The sequence below is a fragment of the Poecile atricapillus genome, chromosome 1 (assembly GCF_030490865.1).
Source record: "Poecile atricapillus isolate bPoeAtr1 chromosome 1, bPoeAtr1.hap1, whole genome shotgun sequence".
In the NCBI taxonomy this organism is placed as follows: Eukaryota; Metazoa; Chordata; class Aves; order Passeriformes; family Paridae; genus Poecile; species Poecile atricapillus.
This window is the reverse complement of record NC_081249.1, coordinates 152,354,626-152,373,253: the sequence shown is the minus strand read 5'-3', so window position 1 is coordinate 152,373,253 and position 18,628 is coordinate 152,354,626. Positions and strand designations below refer to the sequence as shown.

At 40.9% G+C, this 18,628-nt stretch overlaps 1 protein-coding gene across 2 annotated transcripts in view; it reads left to right on the top strand.

Moving 5' to 3' along the window:
• Positions 1 to 509: 509 nt before the first annotated feature.
• The window catches only part of STXBP6 (syntaxin binding protein 6), a 105,470-nt gene continuing 87,351 nt past the window's right edge, over positions 510 to 18,628 (top strand). Inside the window, exon 1 of one of the 2 annotated variants that reach the window (XM_058829302.1) lies at positions 510 to 809. The gene's annotated coding sequence lies outside the window, so the exon portion shown is untranslated. Of the gene's footprint in view, positions 810 to 1,298; positions 1,468 to 18,628 lie in introns of those variants that run through there. The other variant, XM_058829301.1, reaches the window with a different exon arrangement.

The following is an 18,628-nucleotide window of genomic DNA, read 5'->3' as shown; positions in this document are numbered from 1 at the left end:
ATCTATCTTTTGTAAAACTGGTTTTAATATAGAGGGACAGCTGAAAGCCACTGGGGGTTGAACATATATATAAGATGGGAAGGCATTTGTTGGAGGCTGCTGCACACAACAAAAGTAGATTGGCCTATTTCCATGATATCCATGCAAAATCTATTGGAATTAATATGAGTCACTGAATGGATTTCACAGCATTTCTAAGAGAGATCTAAATGAACAACAATACAATTGAGTGTAATGGTCTAAAAACTGAAACTGTAGTAGCGAACTGCCACTATGTAATATCAACAATCATTAGATTAAACGACGGGATCAAAATACACACACCCTGAGCAAACAATCAATTTATATTCCTATTAACTATTGGAAGTTCTACGAACTACAATTCACATTGACCATCATACAAAAACTCGGTGTTATAAATTAAACACTGTAAAGTAAAGTACAAAAATGTTGCAAATGTTTATTTTCTAACCAACCAGCTTAATTATTTCCAAGCATTACATTCCCAGCATTGCCACAGCGGACACGCAGCAACGTGGCCCAGGATCTGGACACGTCACTGACACCCAGTGTGTAGAAAACACAATAGCAGAATTTGTTTCCAGCCTTATCCTCTGAGTGTGGAGCAGCAGCCCTCTGTTATTTGTGTGACGCTTTAGCAGGAGACAATGCCTTTCAGGAACCTGGCTGGGGGCCTGAGCAGCCAGGGCACACCTGACCGATCCCAGGATCTCCGCGCTTTGCCGTGACCCGCGGGCCGCTGGGAACAGCCAAACCCCACTCCCGCCCCGCGGGCTTTCTGTGACCAGGTGAGAACGCGTTCCCAGCACTTTTAGCGCTGCAAAACTCGTCAGAGAGCTAAAAGGGTGCTTTATACGTTAATTTTGGAGGTTTGCCCGTCTAAACTCTCAATCCCGGCGCCGGCTCGGGCGGGACTCCGGCCGCGGCGGAACCCGGCCCCCGGGAGGCTCCCCGGCCGCGGCGGGCGCGCTCCTCTCCTGCGGAGCGCTCTGGCCGAGCGGCGCTGCCGCCAGCCCGGCTCCACGGCGGCCCCGCGGGCGCACAGCACCCGAGCAGCGGCGCTTGGGGTTCCCTCCCTTCAGCCATCCCAAACTCCGTTCCAACGCGCTTATTTCCTCCTGCCTCCCAAGCCAGCTTCCTGCCCGCGCTGCCACCGCTGCTCCGCGGCATCCCGCCCGCCCCGCCGCGCCGCCGGTTCGCGGGCGGCCCGGGACGGTGGCGGCGGGGGCGGTGGGCGGCCCGCGGGCGGCCCCGATTGGCGCAGCCGGCGCACGTGGGGCCGCCCTCACGCCTCGGCGCTGGCAGCGCGGCCGCCGCCGCGGGGCACGGCAGGGGAGCGCAGCGTGCTCCGCTCCGCGCGGCTCTGTCCGCGGCTCTGTCCGCGCACCGCACGCGGCGCTGCGGCGAGAACGCGAGAGAGCGGAGTCGAGCCGAGCCTGCGGAAAGGTGGGCGTGGGGGCGGCAGGCGTCGTGCCGGGGGTCGCGGTGGCCGTGGGGCGGGCGGGGGCGATGTGCCCATCGGCTCCCTCGGTGGCGCGCCGCGCCCGCCCCGTTGGGGCTGCCGGCGGCACGGCGCCCGCGGGCGGAGCTCTCGGAGGGAGCGGGACAGGGAGTTAGCGATCAACTCCGCGGCGGCGTTCTCCGCCCCGGCACGGCGCCGGGAGCTCCTGGGCGCCGCGGGAGTGCCGGGCCGAGGCAGCCGGGTCTGCACCCCGGGGGCAGGCGGCCGTTCCCGCGGGCGGGGGCGGCCGGAGCCGCGGAGCTCCGCCGACCGCCGTCTGCAGCGCGGCTGGGGCGAGGCGGGCGGTGCGTCCGGCAGCGCAGCCCTTCAGCCCTCGCCGTCGGAGGCTGGGGGGGGGGGCCGGCCCTGCAGCCACCCCCCCGGCACAGGAGGCTTTGCTCTGACAGCGGCCCCGAAGTCTGCGCTGCCGGGAGCCGCTGGTGCAGCCCGGCGGTGGTCGGTGCCGGCCGACCATCCCGGGAGGTGCTGCGGGTGTGAAGAGCAGCACAGAAGCGGCCAGTAAACGTCCCCTCCAACACGGTGTTTCAGGAGTAACCTTGACAGTCCAGTGAAACGACCACCACCACCACCTTCCCTGCTTTCTGTTTGAGCCAGCTTTGCTAATGGAAAAGTAAAATCTTCAATAGTTCTCGTCGGTATCTACTTGTCTTGTGCTGATGCTGATGGAATCTGAAGTTCAAGGAAATATTTACCATTATTTAGAGAAATATGTTACTCTTTTTTCATCATATTTTGCCCCCTGTCAAACAGAGGAGCCTATGTTTAAGGAATTGCATCACTTTGCAAATCCCTCTATCTTTCTCTAAATATAAATTGTCTTTTAGGATGTCTTCGACTTGGCTGTTTTCCTTTTGTGAGTCAGCTAGTGTTAGTGCTTTTCATTGCTTGAACAGGCTCCACAGGCCCATGACACCTCTCTTAAGAGTTTTAAGAGTTGTTGCTCATGTGATGGGGATCATCTGGCTACTCTGCTTAACGTTACTGAGGCAGACAGGACCTCTTCCAGCCTGAATACTGGAAGATGACAAAAAGGTATCTTGATTCCCTTTTGATAATGACATCTAATCAATGCTGCAGTGACTAACTGTAGGGGAACTCTGTGGCCTGCCCTGTCTTGTGAGGGAGAAGTAAGCAGAGGGCAGGGAAGTTGTATCTTTTTGCTGATGCATTAGCAACTCGGGGGTTTCTTTTTCACATCTGTAGTTTCTAAGCACACTTTACCTCTGATTTTTTCTGTAACTCTAATAAGTTATTTTAATGAGGCCCTAAGAACTCAAAACATAATGAACACAGAATGCTTATGGTAGTTTGAGTGCAGGTAATCATAATGGGGAGTTAGGCATTTTTTTCTCCCCATGCTCTGTAAATAGGAATTTACAGCTTCTTGCCCCTAGGAAGAATGTTCCCCATGAGGCTGATGTTTGCCTACTTGTCAAATACTTGAAAAAGTCATTCTCAGGAAAATGTTTAAGGCCTTTCTGCTTGAGGGAATGACGTGAGATGGTAGTCATGCCACTCTAATTTCCCTTCTATTACTACTGATTTTATTCAGGACTATGCCTTAAAAGTTGCATGGCACATTTAAAAATGCACTAAGGTAAAACAATGAAAATAAAAAGTACTGTAACATTTTGAGTGTAGAGTGAAAGCACCGTTTTGGAAGTTAGCCCAATCACCATTTTGTTACAGCTTTCTCAGGTGAAGGAATTTCCAGGTGGAAAAAAAAGCTTGTGAAGAATTGTGCAATGGAAAATAAGGAGCATTTTACCCTTGAGAAAGGAGTGTTGGCTGTGGTGACTGAGATTTCTGTTAACTTGTACGTGTTGCTTTCTCATCTCTATTTAATTTATCATGAAGTTTCTGAATGCCTCCTGGAGATGGTCTGGATAGGAACACATAAAGTCAGGGAAGTGTGATGATAACATGGTGTTGTGAGCTATAGAAGGGTCAAAGAGAAGTACTTTATGGATTTCTTTTTCTTCCAGATTTATGTTCAGATCATCTCAGTCCTGTGTGCATGTGGGATGTTTAGACAGTGAAGGTAATAGAAGCCGTTTATTAAGTCCTCAGTATGAAGGGTTTTTTTTTCATCCCAGTTGAATATTTTTTCTTTGTGCTACTTAAGGCTACTTATACCAGAAGTTCACTTCTTAAGTGAGACTAATTCATCAATAGGTACTTCGTGTGTTTGTAGTGTTATTAGATTAAAACATACATTTTAGAAAAATTTAAATAGCTTTTTTAAAACATGCAGCTTATAGGACTATAGAGTTAAGATGTCTTCTGTTTTATTATGAATAAAATTCTATGAAATGCCAGCTCTGTAAAATAGTACCTGTTAGCTTCCTTTGGGGAGAAGCATACTAAGTAATACTGCATTTGTTCTTTCTTTCTTCTTTCCTTATAAGTTCATGTCTATTTCCAGTATCCAGCTGGTAAGCTAACATTGCCAAGGTTGTACAAAAGTGTTTTAATCACAAGTGTTCAAATAATATGATGGTAAGACAAACTCGTCTCCTGTTTTTAACCAAGGAGGAATTCTGTAGCTAACGTGTGCAGAGGAAAATGAAGTCGTTTAAGGGAACACTTAATTTTTCTAGTCTTGGATTGGTGGTCTCTAGTGATGTTGGGGATTTGAAAAATGGGTGAGCTAAAAAGCCTTGACATTAATTTATTTTGTATCCAGACATTCAGTAATACACTTTTGCATATGACTGCAGCAGTTAGTGCTGGTTTAACTGTATAGAAGCTTGTTTAAATTTAGGCTTTTGGTTTGCCTGTTTCTTGTTGTTCTGAGTCAGGACATGCAAACTAGGATCTATCTCATATTTTAGCAGTGCTAATAATCATTGTCTGATTGTTTACGGTTTCTTGTTGCGTAACATTCCTTGGTTATGCAGATCTTGAATTTTATCCCCAACAAATTTCTTAAGCTTGGAGAAAAGGAGAGGAAAATAGTAATAATTTCAAACAAGAACTAAGTTAACAGGCGAAGGGACTATTTGTTTTCCTGCCTAAATGATGTCGTGGAACATTTAGGCTGTGGTGTGCAAGGAGGAACTCTGATTTTAGGGGAGTGGGAGGAAGGACATTGCCTCTTACTACTTGTTCTTTTTTTTCCTCCTCTGGGTAATCTATCGTAGAAATGAATGATGATTTCTCAAAATCAAGTGGATTTCTGAAGTTATATAGCAGAAATAATCACATAAAATGTATTCACTAGGTAACTGAGGGTCCAAAAGAGATCAGACTATTTAACAAAGTCATTGTATTCAAACTCTTCCAAAACTGGCAGAATCCTCTTCCATCCTGAAATCCTTTTTTCCAGTAATCCATTTTCTTTTTCCAGTATACGTTTTTCAGAGGCCCAGTTGACTTTTGTCATGTGTTGTTCATTGTGATGCACTAGAGCTCATAGTTGAACATTAAGCTGCCTTTTATCCATCTTAAGCTTCGGCAGACATCCTCTTCACCTGAGGTTTTTGACACAGACAGTGCTGTGGAGCTTCTTTGTCATAAGTATAAAAGATTCCTTTGTAAATGGGGTTGCATGACTGTGAGTTAGCTTGGTATATTGCATAGTCCTACTTTCCCTTTCATAATTTTTCTTTGCAGATAGTTTTGGGAAAGGATTCCTGCTGTGCCAAAGTGCTGCAGGTCTGGGAGCAGTTTGGACTGAAATGTTCTTGGAAGGATGGGCTGTGCTCTTTACAGGACAGCACTTGTATTGAATTTCTGATGCTTGGAAGACAAAGGTTTCTATATGTGTGTGTTGTCAGTTTGAGACTTTTATATGTAGATAACAGTGGTAATCTACTGTCACCAGCCTAAGGGAAAAAAACCAGACATTTCTGTTCTTTAGCATTTTGGTTTCCTTGATAAAACAGGAGCATTGTGGGAGTTCAGTGTTGCTCAGTGGTGCAGAATTCTTACCAGTGGCTATGAATAGAAGTTATTAAAAGTTTTACTGTCATGAACTGCGGATTAAAGTCCAGCACTAAAAGCTGAACTTGTTTTTTTTTCCTTTGTCCTTTAAACTTGGTTCTAATCTTGCTGCAGACATAGAATAGTGCCAGCTCCAGGAATCTTTCTGTTGTTTTTTTTTCTTCTGCCTTTACTCTCTTGTGTGGTTTTAGACTTCAAACACTTTCACTTCTCTTCCTAGGGATTGCACATGTTCTTTATATATGTGAAGTTTTTAAGTAGTGTAAAACACCTTGTGTAATTAATAATAGAGGAAATCCCATGATTATGTATATCTGTATGAAACACTTAGGATGGAGAGACTTTGGAAAACAGGTTTCTGGGTAGGCTGAGTTTTTCTTGTCTGTGCATAAAACAGTACAATTAAATGCATAACAGTAATAAATAATAAACTTGTTTTGGATTAGATTTCAATATGAGAAATTAACATACTCCTACTTGAGTTTAAACTGAGCCATGGTTAAATTATTAAGATTCTGCTGCTGTGGAAACAATTCCTTTTCCTTGATGCATCACCATAAGATAAAACTGGAAATGTAACTTTTGTAAAATTTGGTGCTTGCTTGCAATTAATCTGCAAAAAAATAAATACTTATAATTTCTTCTTGCTAACTGCTGGCCAACAAGTTTGTTATTTATACATTTTGGTTTTGGGTCTCCTTTTCACAACCCATTCTGTCCTATGCTTGCAGGCTGTTTTAGAAAACACTCTTTATATCTTGCAAATACTTGCTTGGAGAACCAAAACGGTAATTCCTTAACTTTACTTACAGGTTTTTTTCAGGATTGTTGAGGTGCAAAATTGAAATGTAATCTAATTTTGTTTCTAGCTTTCCATTTGCTAGTGTATTTAGGAGGAGGGGAAGAGCAAACAACTGGCCATATGTGGTATACACTTGGAAAACTCCCTCTTGGTAATTAATAGAAATTCTAGGATGTTCATGACCTTCCTCTTGGACTGTTTGCCTTTAATGGGCCGTTATCTGAGCATATTAACTTTCTGTATTTATATAAAGGGACACCATGCTCAGTTCAACATTGTTAATCGTATATGGAAGGAAAGAATATGGTTTGTTATTGACAGATTGGAATTAGGCAGCTAAGAGTGAGTTCCTGTTAGTTCTTTTGTTTCCTTGAGCTTGTATGCCAGGTTCCTGTGATGCCTTAAGTTTTAGCTTTCATATTTTTCATTTTCTGTGCTGCCTAGGTGTGTAGTTTTGAGCTTCATGTTAAGTGTTAGTGAGTTGGCTTCAGAGAGGAGGTAGACAAAGCAATTGCTTTTCTAGCTTGATACCAAGGACAATTGTTGCAAGTTTCAGGACCAAAAGCATAAACAGCGGTGGAGTGAAGAGAGAAAACAAGAAGTATGAGACTTCATAACCTGAAGCTGTAATTGGACAATTAACCCTGATGTGCAGATGGACCAAAACTTACAAAAATGTGAGACCTCATGACTAGTCTCCATTTTTTGTGACCATTTTGGGTCCATCTTGGTGTAGCCCTTGCCAGGCTCTTGTACTGCCCAAGGTGTATCCTTTAAGGCCTTTCAATAAATACCTACTTTATTCTTCAACTATCCAGTCTTTGTTCTAGGTCAGCCTTCTCTAGGCATCACCTGACAGTGTAATAAAGTGTTCAAGTGCTTTGGTATGCCCAGAGGTTAGTGACTAGTCTGTTAGCACCTCTGTGACTTTAAAATAGACATGGCAAATCATTTTTTTGAAGTGGCAATTTGTTCAGTGTCAGTCAACAATCAACTCTACCCTCTAGCAGCAAACTTGTCAGTCTGTAGGACTCTGGGCTGGGGTCTTACGCTTTCAGGCAGCTTGGAGAAAAAATGGGTGCCCAGAGATCTCTCTGCTCAGGTGTAACAATGCAAAGGGGCTTCTTTCTGGCTTCCTGGTGGCCATCAGTTCTTGTTGGTAGGCATCCATTGCAGGTGGGCTCTGTGCCTGGGCCTTTGCCTTGTTTTTCATTGAAAGCTACAAGACTCAGAGACAAAAAAGTGTCAGGTGTCTTTCCACAGGAAAGAGCCAACAAAAAACTTGTATTCAGCTGCCCTTAGAGTCTCAAGGACAGATTTAAAGGTAGGCGTTAAAACTCCAAATTCACAACTTAGTTTTGGCATTTAAAAGTCTAGATCTATGCTGAAGGGATTGCCTGAAGGAAGCAGTCTGACTTAAAAATACAAAAACCCCCAAAAGATCACAGAACTGAAGAACAGCTGAGTTTGGATGGGACCTCTGGAAGTTCCTTTTTACAGTTTTATTGTACCATTCTCTTTAGGAGAAAAGCTGTGTTGAGCTTAGCTTTTTTTGGACAGTGCTCTCAGGCCCATGGTGTGATTCTTAGGCTTGTCTGTGCAAGGCCAGGAGTTTGACTTCATGATCTTTGAGGGTCCCTTCCAACTCGGGATGTTCTGTGATTTGTTTTGGGAGATGTAGAAAGAAAGTTGCAGCTTATAAATACAGAGGTTCACTGATATGAGGGGATATCAAACAAAGAAGACTTTGTTTAGTACAGAGACAGCTGAGTGAAGTCAGAGGCACATTCACAGATGGAAGGGAGTTCTTGGTTACTGAAACTGAAATTTTCCGAACTTACATTTTTTTGAGGCTTAAATGGGGACCTTTTCAGAATCATCTTGCATTGTGCCCAAGCTGTTAATTTTTGTCTTGATCAGTACAGAATTTCAGTTTCAGTATAAACACACTTTAAACATGTTCCTTGCAGAAGCATTATTCTTGACTGATTTTAGTGCAGCTCACAACTTAAGAAAGTTAACATGTCAATTGTTTATTTAAAACATTGGTTTTACTGTAGCCTGTGTGCATTTGCAGCTGTTCAGAAGTCACTGTCAGAGGAGCAAAAAATGATTCGACAGCATATGAAGTGCTGGATGCATCCCGCATCATTGGTAACATATGATCTGTATTTGAAAAATATAACCAAGACTGAATATTTACATGTTTAAATTTTTTTTTCCTGGATGACTGACTATAGTTTGACTATAATATCAGAATGAGTTTGCTCTAAGTTAGGGTATTTGGATCACTTTTAGTTTACCAGGGCCTGAAATACATATACAGAAATCCATGATGGAAGTGTTTGTTTTGGAGATTCTGATTTAATTTAACTCTTGTGGAAACTAAAGGCTGTAGCTGACTTCACTGGGACTTGAACAGAGCAGGTAGGCATGCTTTTTCCCATAGTGTTGCTTTCGGTTTCTGTCTCCTATGTATTTAGAAAGGCTTCAGATGTTCCTTTAGTATGTAACTATAGGACTGGGTGACATGTTTCTTAGATGATGAGACACAGTTACAGCATATAATCTATTGCTTAAATATCCAAATACAAAATTAAGGATTTGCCATAGGTGATCAGTTGTACGTTGCAGAGTTGTTAATTAACCTGCACTTAGATTGCATCTGTGATTCAGTCTGGGCTAAAAACTAGAGTCTTTTATGTCAGTTCTGCATTGACTTGTGAGTTAATGCTGTCTGCTTAGGCACCTGATTATCTTCTGACCTGAGGTGTCCACATTTCCTGTCTAGTCAGTGGAAGGAGTTGAAAGCCTTGGGGGCATGAATCACAGCACTGTAGTGTTTCACAAAATAGTAATGCAGTAAGCAGTAGTAATTCAGTAAGCAGTATTAAAAAGCATGAGCAGAAATAGCTTTTATGTGAGTTGGGAGTAAGGCAGTACGGTTTTGTGACTACTGTGTTGGCTGAAGGTAGCTGTGTCTGTTGAGTTCCACCTCCTTTACACATCTTGACACACCACTGTCCCTGCATGCCCCGGTTTGCCAAGGTCATACTGAATTGTGGATGGCTCTTGTCCCCAGCCCAGGAAATCAGTTTCGTGGGAGTGTCTCTTGAGAAAGCTTTGGGAAGGTAAGCTAATTGATTATCTGTGAAATTTTTCAGGAGGAAACTAGGACCTCTAACTTACTTCAATGATTTGATGGAATCTGCAATATGACATTTAGTATCTTAAAAGTAAATTCTTTGTGTCCAATATATTTTAACTCAGAGCCCTTATCTGACCAAAGGCTAATGTGACAGCCTTTAAGGGATTAAGAAACCAGTGTGCCTATACCTCGATTAAGGAATTCAGTAGATAGGAGCCATGTATAGGGCACCTTCAGATCCTCATAAGAATTACATAAAAGTCTAGTTTCAGGTTCTGTTTGGTTGCTAGACAGTGTTTCATTTTAGGGGACAAGAAGTATGCAATTAAAAAATATTAGACTTCAGTAACTTTATTTTTTTTGTAAACATTATGCATTTTAACCTCCTACAACTTCAAAGATAACCTCTGTCAGCTAAGAAATAGACTGGATTTAGTCATGTCATTTAAAACAATGCTGCATTAAACTGCATTTCTTTTTCTTTCTTATTGTGAAAGAGATGGCAGTGTAAGGGCTTATGATGGTTCCAGATACCTGTGGGTCCAATTCTACTCCTAGTTACTTCTGTATAAATCTTCTCATTTATTCTTGTAGAAATGTTTATTTCTTGTAGAAATGTTTATTTGTGAAAGTGGGCAGGCCTGGGCTGAGGCAAGGCTTGATCCTGTTGTCCTTCTGCATTCCTGTTAAGGGGGTGATAAGACCGTGTTCAAAACTCTGCTTTCTGTTCCTCTCCACTAGGAGAGCTGATTCGGTGTTAAGAATACTGGGAATTTTCCAGTAGTATCAGACACTTGTTTGTTTCATGTTTGTCCCCTATGGAAACTTGTGAAGCAGGATATAGTAAAGATGCTGACATAGCTTGTCATTAGTTGCCTGTTTCAAACAGTAATAGCCGATGTCTTCAAATCTTAACTTTCGAATACTGACTGGTTTTGTGTGTGAAAGTAGGCTTGTTATTCATTCAAAAGCTAAATTTGTGATTTTGTTTTGGTTTTTGGTATTCTGTTTGGTTACAGGGGAAAGTGCAGGAATGGGTTGTCTTTGACAGTAACCCATGTACCACTTTGGGTGCTAAGTGAGGCTTTTTTACAACTCTCTCTGAGCAGTGATCAACCTGAAGAATGCATTTGTGCTGCCCTGAAACGCTGACCTGGTGGTCCCACCAGTACTTAGCAGATGCTGAACTCTCCCATACATTCCTGAGCTGGGTGTGGTTACCCCTCATTTGCTGCAGAAGGAAATTATCTTAAATGAGTTGTTCAAGGTGGTATCTGTGGTAAAACTGTGATAATAATACATCTTTCTGGTTCTGTTTTTATAGATTATCAGTGTATCAGACTTTTTTTTTAATCTTTCAAGCAATTCAAGAAGAAACTTGTAATCAACTTAGTGTGCATTTGAAGTCTTCTTGGTATTAAAATTTCTGAATTTATCCCATGGAGAATCTTGCCCAATATATAATACAAAAATCTTCCCTTTCCAGTTGATAACAAACCTGTTACTTAGGTTTCTACAGTAAAACAGGTAGTGATGTATATGGACTGTTTTTTTGTCTTTCATTGTGCATCTGTTGTGTCTGACATAGTTTGTGCACTTGCCCTGCGCATAGTCTGTGCATGTCTCTGCACAGAAGGAAATGAATTTTCACGGGTGGAGCAATAAAAGCCACCCTTGTGAAGGTGCAGTCTGGGTGTTTCGAAGGGAGCTGGTTTGGTGGCCATGAGCATTTTCTCACTTCCTGCTGGTATCAAAGCAGTAAATCCCAGGTTATTTTTCTGTATGTTCCCCCCAATATGTGGATTTATTTCATGTTCTTACAGCACAGGCTTATCCTGAAGTTCAGGATGTTCCCAGCTTTGACATGAGTGCTCATATTTACTTCTGCCTTTTCATTCAAACATTTCTCCTTCCTCCCTTTTCAAAAGGGTGATAAGAGGTGGGGTTGGCAATTGATGTCTGTTATGACTGAAAGGGAACCTTGCTTTTCTGATAGAGGGGTAAATACATATTTTAGCTTGCAGTAAGAGGAAAATGCTTTTCATTTCACTCAGTGAGTTATGCTGAGGAGGGGATAATAGGGATCAGAAAAGTAGAATCCAGACTGTGATATAATGTATTGTAGTATGTTATGCTGAATAAAATTTTCTGAAAATAGGAAAGAGATATAGGACTCCCAGGAAATGCAGCAGTCACCCTAGAAACATGCCTGAGATGGGAGGAAATGAGGGTTCAGTACCAGTGAAACATGGAGAGGTGGCAATGAGTTGTTTTCTGAGGTGTGGGAGCTATGGGAGGTATTTATCTGATTAATGAACCCGTAGCTCTGGTTCAGCTGTCTTCCTTGGACAAGGATTATTCCGGTAACATGGTCTCAGCTGTGTCTAATTTCCTTCTAATCTCACTCTTTGTTTGCTGCCTTTATAATTTTGTCTGTTTCTTCCTCATTTCTCACTGTTTCTTATCTTAGCAGCCCTTGTATGTGATTTTAATCGTGAGGCTGTTCTCTTTCAAACATCATTTAGCAGTCCTCAGGGACTTCTTAAGGGACTTTATAGATGTGTATTTCCCTGTCATGTATCAGTTATTAATTTTGGTATCTTTGGTCAAAAATGTTGACTAGAGATTGATTTCCTCTATTGATAGGTGAGTTCTCACCTTTCTTCATGTTCTTATTTCCTCATTTAAATATTATACTTTTCTAGCTTATCTCAGAAACAAGGTAACTTTTTGGAAGAGCAAGATGTGACCTAGATGACTGGAAAAGGAGAAGCATTGTGCCTCAGCTCTGTGGCTGGGAAGGTCATGGAACAGATCCTCCTAGAAGCTGTGCTAGGACACATGGAAGACAGGAAGGTGACCTGAGACAGCCAGCACAGCTTCACCCAGGGCAGGTACTGCCTGATCAAGTGGCCTATGTTGGAGTGACTCCATCAGGGGACAAGGGAAGCTAACAATGTCATTTAGTTTAGATGACATTTAGATGTCATCACCTTTGACATGGTTCTCCCCAACATCCTTCTCTTTAAATTGGAGAGAAAAGGATTTGCTGAGTGGACTGTTAAATGGAAAATAAATTGGTTGGATAGTCATATCCTGAGGGTAGTGGTCAATAGCTCAGAGTCTTCATGGAGGTCAGTGACAGGTGGTGTCCCTTAGGGATCTGTAAACTGTGTTATTTAGTATCTTCATCGTTGACATACACGGAGGGATTGAGTGCACCCTCAGCAGCTTTGCAGATGACACCAAACTGAGTGGTGTGGTTCACACACCTGAAGGATGGGATGCCATCCAGAGAGACCTGGACAAGCTCAAGAAGTGTGCCCATGGGAATCTTAGGAATTTTAACAAGACCAAGTGCTGGTGCTGCATGTGGTTGGGACAATCCCTGGTATCATATCAGCACAGGCTGGGGATGGAGAGATGGAGAGCAGCCCTGCCCAGAAGGACTTAGGGGTGCTGCTGGGTGAGAGGCTGGGCATGACCCAGCAGTGTGTGCTGGAACTGGATAATCTTTAAGGTCCCTTCCAACCCAAGCTATTCAATAGTTCTGCAGTTCTGTGACTTGCTTTGTGTTTCCATTTCCCTGTACATTCAATTCTACTCCCCTTTCATGACGTTTCTTGCACATTGCATACTTTAAATGAAACAATAAAGTTATTGATGACAAGGGGTGAAAGGTAAGTGTTCTAGAAATGCCACAGTAGTATGTTCTGGATCTTTCCAGATATGTTATTGCTCTCTGTGATAAGTTGTGAAATATTCAACACACAAGGAGTAAATAATAGCTGTTATGAATAAATGCTTTTAAATTAGCAGAGCTGGATAACTTGTTTCTGAACATGTTAAAATCAAAAGATGGAAGAAATATTAATAGAATAAGGAAGGATCTGGAATTATATCAGATAGCTCATTGAATGGTTGCTTCTTATTCTGTAGTGGAACAAAAGAAGCCAATGCTTTGCCAGTGCTAAAGGGTCACAGAAAAGAAAAAGATGTGTGGTCGTTTGCCTCAGTATGGTGCTGGCAAGCCTAACATATTTTATTATGTGCAGAGTATTCTGTATTTCATTAAGCTTAAAATTTGAGTAATGTACGTTCAAAGGCAAGAGAAATGCATCTGTTAACTTTTAATCTTTTATTGAATGGAGCAATTGATTTCTGTGTAGGATTATCTGTATTACAAGGTACAGGACACTGAAGAGCTGCTTCCGCTTCTGGTTAACGTTTTTCATTATTCTAAAATGTCTGAGCACTTTAAGTCCAGGTAATATCTCTACTGTACTTTCAATTTTCTATTGTATTTCTTTAAAATTATTGATTAAAAGTAATCTTTAGTATATATAATTTGTAAATTAATTACATATTTATGTATATGTGAGATCTCTGCTTTTTAAGAGGTGAATTTGTGTCTCTGCATAACCACAATGTTTTGGTTTTCTTTGTTTTGGTCTTTGGCCTGAATGGACATCTGAGGCAAAAAGATTTTTGGAAGGTTTATTAGCAGTAGATCCTTGCTTGATTCCAGATGGAAATCTTTAAGTTTTCATGGGGGTGTTATGAAATTGTTCTCTTCTACAGTAATAAAATAGTTTCTCAAGTATAAATGATGCTTAGAATTGTCAAGCTGAGCGAGCAACTAAAACTAATGAGTTGCTAAGAATTCCAAGTATGCATCTGGCTATTAGGGCTATACCCACAGTTTTGTGATATCTTTATTTGGGAAAACATCTCTTGCTTTCTTTACTTGCTGTGCAGATGGCCATACAAAAGATTGCTCTTTGAAGAAAGAATGAAACATCAGTAGGCATAGTAGCTAAAAGCACAGAATGCACTTAACTCTTTCTTAATTTCAGAATCTTTCTCATGAGGATTTAGCAGCAGCTCTTCTAATGATGTAGCTTTTGAGAAATTAGTATCCTTGTAAAAGCTAGATGAAAGGCTTTTAAGAAGTTGTAAGAACAATATTTGTACCATGTGCTGTGTGCCTACACTCATGGCTGCTTTATTATAGATGCCGGTTTTTACGGAGTTGCCTGTCCTTGCAAACCTTTCTGTATGAAATTTTCTTGGAGATTTCTCCAAGATTCTCAAATCTTGGAAGATTTGAATTAGAAGATTCTCAAATACTAATAGATCTTGTAGTCTATAACACGTGTGTACATTGCAAATGAAATGCTTCTTTCTTTTTTCAGCAAATGGAGTAATGTGAAAACTTTTTTGAAGAAAAAACCAAAATACTAAGCTTCCCCTTCCTTCATTTTCCCCTTGCCCCAAGTATATTGGGATATTGACTTTAAAAATGTAGTTGACTCCTCTTTTCATATTTGAAAGATTTCTAACATGTAGACAGGAATAGTAAAAATTATTGATTACTGCAATCCTAATAGTATCCCACTTTTTAAAAAGTGGTTCGTTCTTTTGGACTCTTGAAAGCATATGAACTTGTGGAAGACTAAGTTCAGCTACCCGAGTGATGAATGACCAGAAGAAAGCGCATGTATATTCCATTTAGGGTGCACTATGACCCTAATAAGGATACTGTTTAGTGGGTCTCTTTTTTTGAAACTTCCCTGCCTATCAGTATGCACTGTGTTTCATTGGTGGCCTCGCTGTACTTGTCAGGCTGAATAAAGGCTGTTAGTTTATATTCTGACTCAGCATCACCCCTGAAATGCATACTGTACTTCTGCATTGTATGTAAACTCACTATTAAAAAACCCCAAGCAACTTTTTAGTATTTTTTACGTCTACCAGGGTTTGGATTCAGACCTTTAAGTTTCTGGGTAGGTTGTTTTGTTTTGTTTAAAGACTGGAACTTACCATATTCAACCCTGAAAAACTGTTGTGATGGTAACATGATAGCTGGGTATGGATGAAAATGTTATTTTCAAAGTAAATGTGTGCAAAATCAAACAGGTCTGCCTTACCTCTGTGGGGTATGTGAAATTTTTTGTTTGTTTGGATTTGTTTTGCTTTTGTCTTTTGTTTATACTGTGTTTAATGTATTTTATTAGTGATAAAATCTATCATAAAATGCATGGCTGAATCCTTGCATAATGGGAGAGCTACTGAAAGAGCTGTTGAAATATAAATAATTATCTGTGAGGCTTTACCTACCTGTCCTGAGGAGATCTCTCAGGGATTTCTCCAGTTGTTGAACTTAATCAGCACAGACCATCATTAACTTTAAAGGCACTTGTGTACCTCACAGGATTCTGGCTCTCTGTTGAATGTGACACTTACTGATTTTCTTCCTCTCGGAGGAAGACATATCTACTTTCTTCGGAGTCTGTTCTGTCACTGTTGAATGTTCATCTTCATATAAAAATTAGTTGGGATTCCCTTCCTTTTCTTGTTTTCTAGTTTTTTTTCTCATTGTTCTGCTGTTATATACTTGGATTGCCTTTCTTTTATCTTCTGTTCCATCCCTTCACCAAATTTCAGACAGGTATGAGTGGTTAAAAAGACTATAGTTGCAGCAGGTTGCCTACTTAGGTTACAGCATGATTATTATGAAAGCTTAATATTGAAACAAGAAGATTTCAAAGAAAAGTGTTAAGCTACCAGCAAAAATGTACAAAACCTTGATATTTAACAAGCTGTAGAATGCCACGCATATTGCAGTAAAGACTATTGATCAGAGAAGTGTATTAACAACAATAATCTGGATAAGATTTTAACAAATCTAGAGCAAGATGCTAGTTGATGCAAATTTGCTTAAAAATATTTTCCTTCTGACTTCAGTGTACATTCTCACACTTCTCTAGCCTTGCCACTGTATTGTAACAGGGCACACACCCCCTGAGTAAAGCCATTTTTGGTTCCTTTCAGGAATGAATAGAGGAGAGAATTGTATTTCTGGTGAAGACAGAGCTGTGTACAAGGAAATATTAGATCTGAATTGTTCTTATTACAGTTGTTAAAAGGTATCAGAGCAGTAAACAGTTCTGTTGTATAGAAGGAAAGGCAAATAAAGGACAGTAAACATTTGCATTTGATCTTGAATCTAATTTACATAGTTTATTTAACCAGGCTGTCTGCTTTGATTGTAGAGGAGCAAGAACTTCTGGTGATAAGGTGAGTAGCAGTTTGAGTTTCCATTTATGCCTTCCTCTGGTGTTTGCACCTTGGGCTTACTGGGTGTCATACACATTGGAGCAGTTAACATACCTGCAAAAGTTAGAAGGAATGCTGTGCACATTTGAATGCTCAGCAAACATTTGTACGTTATTTTAGGAAACCTCACAGGTCTTAGAGTAAACTTAAAAGTCACCAAATGTGCTGGTACATTGAAAACACATCTCAGTGTGAATACAGCTGTCCTAGCCTCCTGACTACTGGGAGGTAAGATCTTGGGCAGGGTGAGTTCTTCTGACAGAAGGCAGAGAAAACCTGGTGATGTTTGAAGGACCTAGTTCTTTCTGTGTGTGAACCGTAGTTAGCATAACCTTTGCAGCACAAAGGAAGGGAGAATGAGGTAACCTTCTTGAGAGCTTCAGAGGCCACACTGACTGGCTTTGAAAGCATTGGATGAAAAAGTCCTGTAGTTTTCTGTCCCATCAATAGTACAGCCTTGGAATAGGACTGAAGACTACCCTTAATATCTTTTAGGGGTTGACAAATTGCAAATGAAAAAAGATTACATGGGCTTGAAGGGAAGATGAAATTAATCTTCTTTCATTTTCAATTACAGTAGAAGTAGCCAGAATAACATAATTTCAAGTGAACTGTTCAGTGTAGATTTAAAAGCCCTAAAATACGTAGAACCACATTTGTTCATAAAACTTGGGTAAGTTGAAGCAAGTTGTGAATGTTGTTATCCCTTTCACCTACGCCCCTCTGTTCACATTTTGAAATTATATTGGGATCATACCACCAATTTCAATCATGTTTGATTTCAGTGTTGTAGGTTTCTGCCTCTCCTTAAATAAGGGTAAGAAAAATGAGATAATTCCTATTCTCATTGAAAATGTATTGTTGAGTAATAACAATGCAGGCATTTTATTAAAACTGTAAAGCTATACTAGAGCTCTGTCTCATTAAAATGTTGTTCTTCAAACAAAAAAATACCCCAAAACGTAGTCTACCAATATATGAGAGCTAGAGGACATAGGGTCAAAGATCAGGAACAAAGTAGTGTAAGCACTTACTAATATGTAAAAAGTGGTAGTAGGTAATTTCTTTTTGCATCTTCTTTGGAGAACACACCCAAAAGGCCAATAAAAGCAGACTTGTGTGGATTAGAACTGGTAGTATTCCACAGTTATGGTATTCAGATCTAACGCTTCGCTCCTGATTCCTTTTTTTCTGTATCAACTGCATAGTACTGCCCCCTCCTTCCCCCCCAGAAAAATAGATAATGGAGATCCATAAACTTGGAAAGGATTTTATCTCCTGTAACCAGCTAAGTTCATTATCACTTCTGTGTATTCAGGTTGTGGTATGAAATTTGAAGATTTGAATTGCTCAAGACATTCCTCAAAAGTATATCAAAACAGTAAGCACACGACAGGAGTTACAGATTGATGGAGTTGAAATAGAGGTGTTGAACAGAATGTAGTACTTCGGTGAAAAAATAAATTTGTGCCTGGATTATCATACTAATTTTAAAGGATGTTTGGGCTGGTTTAGCATAGAGATGAACCTTTTTTTCTTAAACTGCATAATAAGAGGAAACATTGCAGTAAGAGACAGACAGACGGTTCCTGCCAGACACTAGAATTATAGCTATACTGATAAAGTTAGTTGGGATGATTTTTTTTTTCCTTTCTAAGGTGAAGGTGGCAATTCCTCTCTTAGAATATGATTTCTGAGATATTCTGTTAATGTGTGCAACAGTGAGACTGCCAGAAAATGGTTCTCTAAAAATGCAATCCCTTCAGTCAACCAAATGCTTCATTGCAAGCGGCTTCTTTTAATCCACAAGTCAGTAGGCATCAATCCTGTTCAGTTGAGTTTTATAAGAAGAACATTGATGTCACACTGAAGCTTGCATAAGTCAGTGGTGGCTGCCTAAGACATATTATTTCTGTGAGCTGTTCTAAATTCTAGACTTCACTGGTAGTGCTGATACTGTACATCATTTTCTGGAAACAGAAGTGGATGCTCTTCTGCATTATTTGCATTTATTTGCTCTTTTCTGCGTGATTTTCCATGTTCAAGATTCAGAATGACTGAGGAAGGTCCT